This window comes from Schistocerca gregaria, unplaced genomic scaffold (assembly GCF_023897955.1).
Source record: "Schistocerca gregaria isolate iqSchGreg1 unplaced genomic scaffold, iqSchGreg1.2 ptg000199l, whole genome shotgun sequence".
NCBI classification, from domain to species: domain Eukaryota; kingdom Metazoa; phylum Arthropoda; class Insecta; order Orthoptera; family Acrididae; genus Schistocerca; species Schistocerca gregaria.
The window spans coordinates 15,340,792-15,348,211 of record NW_026061737.1 but is presented as its reverse complement, the minus strand read 5'-3'; positions in this window follow the sequence as shown (position 1 = coordinate 15,348,211).

Below are 7,420 nucleotides of genomic sequence, written 5' to 3'. Positions count from 1 at the left end.
TGTTTTCAATGGGACATTAGTGTTTAATCTCCCTTCCTCAAGTTCATCCCGTAAGTATTCGATGGGATTTAAGTGAGGCGGCTGACTTCACCAGACCATATTCTTCAGTTTCCCAAATTTCTTTCCTCTATTGACTTACTATTGGCACAATTTAGAAGTCTGTCTGAGATCATTGTCTTGCTGCAGATCAACCCACAACTAATATGCCTCTTGGCAGATTGAACTGAATTGTTGATCAGTACTGACTTCATACGCTCTCCACGATGTCAATGAGTAAACATTCTGTGAAGGCTTACAAATTTAAAACTCGATTAATCCTTGAACCATTGCTGTGCCCATTGCAATCAATTCAACTTCTCTCTATCCATCCATGTAAGTCATGGTCACACAAATGGCATTGCTCTGCTGAGACAAAGGTTGGAGCTTCTCACATATTGTTTACTTTATTATTAATTATAGGTGCAGGAGGATTCTTCACATTTACTCTGTACACATAGGAACTAATCTTTGCTTTACCGTGTTACTCAGGGTCTTCCAGATTGTCAAACACTTGAGCTGGCACCAGAGCAATGTATACACTACTGTAGGCTTGGTTAGGCCAAAATTTGTTACTATTGCCTTGCTAGAATAGCCTTTGTGATGCAGAGCTACAATTACAGCACTTTTTTCAATTCCGACCTCCTCCTTCCATCTTGTTAGGATGCAATACAGCATGAACTTGAACAAGTATAGAAACTCACTTCTAGGTACACACAGTGTACAAAGGCAGCAAAAGAAATGAGACCTATTTAAATGGAACCCTCTTAGGTAAAGGCCACCAGTGTTGTGGAGACTCACCAGCACCTCTCTGGGTGAAGAATGAGCTTAGTTTTTGCATGTTTTACTATCAAAACAGGTTTATGGTGCAATACTCAAAGTTAAATCCCTGTGTTAACGCAAAGCAATAGCTGTGACTGAAAACTTTTCTTCACTTTAGCATCTAAAATTCGCAGACAATGTGTGTGATCATCTGGACCACAGCCCTTGGACACCCAAAAAGATCAAAATGCATCTGACAGCAAGCCATCCGAGTCATTGGCACATCTCAAGGGCCCAAGTAGCATGTACGTGGTTTTATAGTGATCCCAACATAAACTGCTTCCAAACCTCAGAAATGGAATTCTGTGATTGAAATTCAACCTTTGTAAGAGATTAGAATGTATGCCACTTACTACTAGCACAGACATACTGCTATTTTAAGTGTTCTCTCTGTCAAGGTAACTGTAACTGAATTGGCAGAGAAGTGACTAAACACAGGACTGATATTGAGTTGCTACAACAAAATCAGGGATCTTCTCTTTATAACAGTATCTAATTTTGTAATATGTTTCTGCTGTTGAATCGTGTTCCATCTGTGTATTACAGTGCCTATGTAGCACCAAAATGTTCCATCTTCAAAATTTGAATTCAGAATATTTTCATGTGCTTTTGGAAGGTGTGAAATGTCACAACTCGTATCCCTAGAAGTGTGCCAGCTCAGAGACATGGTTATTCATTACAAATGATGGGGGAAAAAGCCTCCAATTGAATACAAAGCTGATATATAAATGAGTGAGTGAACGTACAATTGCTCATTGCATTACACTGTGTCTGTTATTGTTATATTTCCAATTCTTAATTTTCTGCATTCAGTTACAGTTATCATTGTACAGCTTGCTACATTGAAACATGGAAATCACCCCAAGACAGTGAAGATCACATGGAACATGGAATGAGTGTCTGAACTGAAATGATTCCAAGCAAGCTACCCTGGGAATTGATTAATACTAAAAGTGTGTACTGCTTGGAGTATCTGACAAATAGTGCAGGGTCAGAAACACATACATTTTACAGAAAAAGTACAAGATGTGGTGAACATTCTGTCTGCAGTCTGGTATAGTGAACTGCTATGGGTGAAACAGAGTACAGTACTGCTCAAAGTAGAGGTGCTAGTTCTTGGAGTGCATTTACAGTAACCAGGATGAAATGTTTGTGGCTTTGCTTGCCTGTGTGAGAAGGACTGTTGCTAAAGAAAAAATCCATTTTATTTTGCCAAATGTGTTTAAAAGTAAAAAATAATACATATATTGACTGAATTATAAAGGTAACTAATGATAATGGTGTTTCAGACATTCCAGACTACATCTTGGGTACAGTTACAAGAATTATCAGGTGCTGTGAAAAATGGTATTGGCTGCTAAACATTTAAATGTAATGCTGTGGTAATTTAGGATCAAGAAAGTGCCTTGAAAAAAATGTTTATGTCTCCTTTTTCGTATATTTTTTAAGTTGAAGTGACTGTACATCATGTGGCAATAGCTGAAACAAATTGGCAACAAATTTAAATGAAATGTATACAATTTTTACGGTTCATATAGAAGATAACATGTTTAATAAACAATGCTGTTTTTAACAATAGTATAATGAGTACTATGCCTTATCTTACGATAACATTAGAATAATATTTAAATACCTAAATTTGGGAGTTGTTATAGCCAGTAGTGTCTGCAACACATCAAACAGAGCTTTTCGTTAGCTACCATTGTATGTTTCAGCACCATGTTAACAAGCCTGCCACTCCTATCATACTTTATGTACACCCTATATAAAGTCCAGGAACACTTTCAAGTAATTACTGCACAAGAACTAAACATTGTACAGATATCATACATATTGCAATTTGAAGCGAAACTGTAAAAAAACTTCCAAACAAACGGGGCACTGCTTCATCATGTGGTAGAGGCAGTACATACACCAGATCTTTAATGCGTCCCCACAGAAAAAAGTCACATGGAGTGAGATGTGGTGATTGGGGAACCATTTAGTGAAACACCTGTCCTCTTCTGTAGCAAGTCCGATCCATCGATGCAGCAGCTCTGTGTTCAGACACCCACAAACTTCACGATGAAAATGGGTTGGAGCTCCATCCTGCTGAAAAATGAATGAAGGGTCCAGTTGCATTTGAGGTATCAGCCATTGCTGCAACACATCCAAGTAGGAATATCCAGTAACAGTGCTCTCAGTGAAGAAGAATTGCCTGTACTGTTTTTGGTACGACAAGGCACAAAAAACATTTACTTTTGGGGACTCATGCTCAAATTCAATGCATTCGTGTGGATGCTTTGTACCCCCAGATATGACAATTATGCCTGTTCACTTTCCCATTAGTGTGAAAAGTGGCTTCCCTGCTAAATATTATGTAATCAAAGCCATTACCATCCCCATTCAGTTTTTGCAACTCTGAACAAAACTCAAAGAGAAGCGTTTTGTCATCATCATTGAGTTCCTGCACTAGCTCCAGTTTGAATGATTTCATTGACACCTTCTGTAGCAGGACTTTTCACTATGTCATTGGAGCTATTTTGAGATCATGGGATGCACGACGCACAGATTTTCTCGGACTCCTTATAGATGACTCTCGTATGCACTCCTCATTCACTTCACTCACACTGGGACGTCTGCTTCTCTTTCCCGGGCACAAGCAACCCATCATAACAAATTTGTTGTGCCAGTGGTAAATGGCCTTCCTTGTTGGTGGCTCCTTACCACACTAGTTTTTGTTGGACGCCAACACACCACGTTTGCGACTATCCTCAAGTTACGAAACTACACTGTGGTGGTATACATTAAAAAAAAACTTTCAGTGTCTCTTTGAAATGACACATGTATGATAGGTGCACACTGTTTGGTTCTTGTGCAATAAATAATTGAAAGTGTTTGTGGTCTTTATGTACGCCTCATATTTTTTTATACATGGCAAAATCATGATATTCTCAACATTAGAAATGTTCATAATGTAACCATATTCATAAATTAATTTGCAAATGAATGTAAAATGACTCATTCCTCATCATTATGATCCATAGAACATGTATCCTACTAACTAAATTGAATTTGATGATGATGCATCACTATTAAATCATTTGCCTGTATTCTCTCTGTCGCCAAAAAGTGTATTATTAAGGGAGATAAGACTATTAGTTTGTTCTTTCAGTTGTCACTTGAAACTGAAAATAACATTGATATGAATGATCATCAAAAAGAAAAGAAACTTTATGGTTCCATGGACCTTTACAAGTCTCAACCAACTATGCAGTATACATGTAGACTGAAGAGATGAATGAAAATTTGAACCCAGATCCTCTGCTCACTGGGCAGATGCACGAACCACTACACCACCCTGGCACAGTGGCTCTGCACTGTTTGCCCCAGCATGCCTCCCTCCTCAGTCCAAAATCCTGTTCACAACTCAGTCCACTTATTTCCCCAAAACACAAAGAGCACCACAGAGGATGTCAAACTGTCATGGAATAGCACCTCAGTTTTGAATGAAATGGGGATTCCTCTCTGGAACCATATAGTTTCATTTAATGAAAGCAGCTATACCTGGGTCTCAGGCAGGACCTCCTGTTTCGTTTGATTCTGAGGTACTATTCCAATACTGTTGGACATGTTCCACACCCAGGAGGATACCCTCTTTTGTGGGTCTGTGGAATAAATAATTAATGTAATCTAGTCTGAGATCCCCTCCTCTTGTGGCAGTTAATTGTATATCACTGGAGCAACAAGGCATTGTGACTAAAAAGGACACACCATTCCCATTTTCTGGAATGGTTGCAAGGCAAATGCACTTACTTGCAGGCCTTTATTATGGATAACAAGCTGTTGAAGCATTAAAGAACACAGTTAACATTTCTGAATTGTGACACACTTTATAGACCAGAATTGTCTTCTCTAGGTCTCAACATGAATTTGATGAAGGGTAATTGCCTGAAACTTTACTGATAAAGGCAAAATAGTTCTCTTAATTCACCTCAAAAGCACGATAACTGACCTCGATATCAGATGGAGCAATAAATGAAATATTCGAAAGTGTCATTCATTGGTTCTCAATAAATGGTCTAGCACATCATTTACAAAGAAAAGGCATCTTATTCAGTTTTGTACAAGGAAAGACAAATCATCACTAATAATGAAGCATTACGGAAAAGAAATATGTGAAGACTGATTGTTAAAAATACTTGGGGGTACATAGTGATGAGAACAAGAATTATAAAACTGAGTGCAGCAACATTTGCTCTAAATTTGATTGCCATAAGTGGCAATGACATCACTAGAAAATTTAACTTCCTTCTTTCATTGATGTCATATTTAGAATGGGGGCCTCTGACCCCTCCCCCTACACACACGCACAGTGCCTATCCTCAAACTTCACATAGATAAAGAAATTAGGTAGCCTCACAACACATACACTCTTACAAAGTTTGTTTTGAAGGATCAGCACAATTTGAAAATAATACTAGGAGGAAAACAGTGGGACTTAATCTTGTTGTAGCACAGAAAGAAGCATATCATGCAGCCATAAAAATATTTGACAACCTCCCTTTAATTAACAAGGTGCTGGCTGATAATGAAAGTTGACAAGTGCTATTCCATAGATGAATTTCTGAGAAGGAAACAACAGGTTACCCACGAGCACTGATGTGCTGCTTCCTGGACTTGGGTAGGCGCGCCGGCCCCGGACTGAATCAGCCCAGCAGGTTAACAACGAGGGACGGCATGCCTGAATGTGGTTTTTAGGCAGTTTTCCACATCCCACATGGTAAATACTGGGCTGGTCCCCATGTACCACCTCAGTTACACAACTTACAGACATCTGAAAAACATTCGCACTATTTCATGGCTTACACTAGACGCAGACAGCTAGGGTACATTACTTCTGTCCTGGGGGGTACATGATGGTGACAAGAAGGGCATCTGGCAACAACACTCTGTGACACTAACATTGCCAACTCTATAGTAACAGGGTCAACCCCGTGTTGAAGCGGGGCAAAGGCCCAAGCAAATTATGAGAAGGTGACATCCAAAAATGAACATATCTACTAAATGCAATTTATCACAGTCAACATGAAACTTATTTTGGGCATACATAAGAATGAAAATAGCATACTGCAGTGTGAATGCCTTTTACTTTTAGGCCAAAAGGCAGTTCATATCTGTAAATCAAATCTACAATGAAAATATTCCTTTAAAAAGCACATTTAAATATGGACATGTTCTCATTACATGAACCATGAGCGATTTTCAAAACTAAAAATCTTCTCCTTTCTTTCAAAATAACTTACCTCTTATTGTATAATGCTTGTTATACCATATCATTTCACACATTTTTATAGTGTAGTATGTGATACCATAGAAAAAACTGTAAAGTGGCCACTATAGTACTAATATTCGTTTTCAATATTTTATTCAAATTTCAGGTTTATTATTACTTCACAATTATTTAAAATGTTTCAGATCACCATGCCAGAATAAAATGACGTAACTGTGGCATTAACTATCTTTAGAAGTATTCTTTGACGTAAATGCAAAAAAGAATAATTTTCTTAACAGTCACAAGCAACATGGAAATATCATCGGTGATGGTTGTGTTCCAACTTAAGTACTAGTGATTTTGGCAGGCTTCTTAAAAAATAGTTTACTGTAAACCATCAACATCTTTTTTCCTATTATCTTAGACTGGATGGCTGAAAAGTACTTGGGCTTTTGTCCAAGGAAAGGGTTTTGTAGTGGTTCATCTGCTCTTTTACATCTAGTTGGGACTTCTAGAATGCATTTGTCTCAACATCAGTATGAGTGTTTCCCATAGCTTTGTACTTGTGTATGGAAATGCATTTTATTTCACATATTTAATGTGAAATCCCTATCTAAGGACCTACAAGATGTACATCGGCGAGCAAGGTTTCTTAGCTGAGTCACTGATTGTAGATCTCATTGTATTCCTCTTTTGTTACAATTGTTGGCCTTTTTCTTAGAAGTTTTCCTATTCTATCAAAAGTGGAGTCAGTGCATAAGTAACTGTGTCCTTTTAATAATAATAAAAAGTAGTGCTATGCAACATATTATGAGGGAGCACGGAAGCACAAACAGTTGCTCTGCATTAGAGAAACAGTGTGACTGGAATGGAAATCACTCGACTGGATGTAATGGATTAGTTATCCTTCACACAAAATGTGTATGTGGACACAGATGTATTTTCCTAGGCTTGTATCTTGGCAAATGTTTGATTTCACTTAAATTGTATGATTATCTAGGTTCTGCTTATCCTGTTTGTTTTGTTCCATTCTGTGTCTCATTTATTTTAAATTCCTGACATGTTTGCTTTTGTGTGTAAGCTCCTCATATAAAATTTTGTTGAGGATTAAGGCAGCAACAAAGTTCAGTAAATAGTCAGCATGAACTAATTCTGTGCAATGGGAACCCCAGAAAAGCAGATGATAAAAGCTCTCAGATTACAATTGCCTTCCTCATCTTCCAGAAAACACGCTACTTTTGATTTTTGGGTCATGACAAATGTTGACCATCTTGATGAGATCAGTCTCCTTGACTGGGTGCACATTTG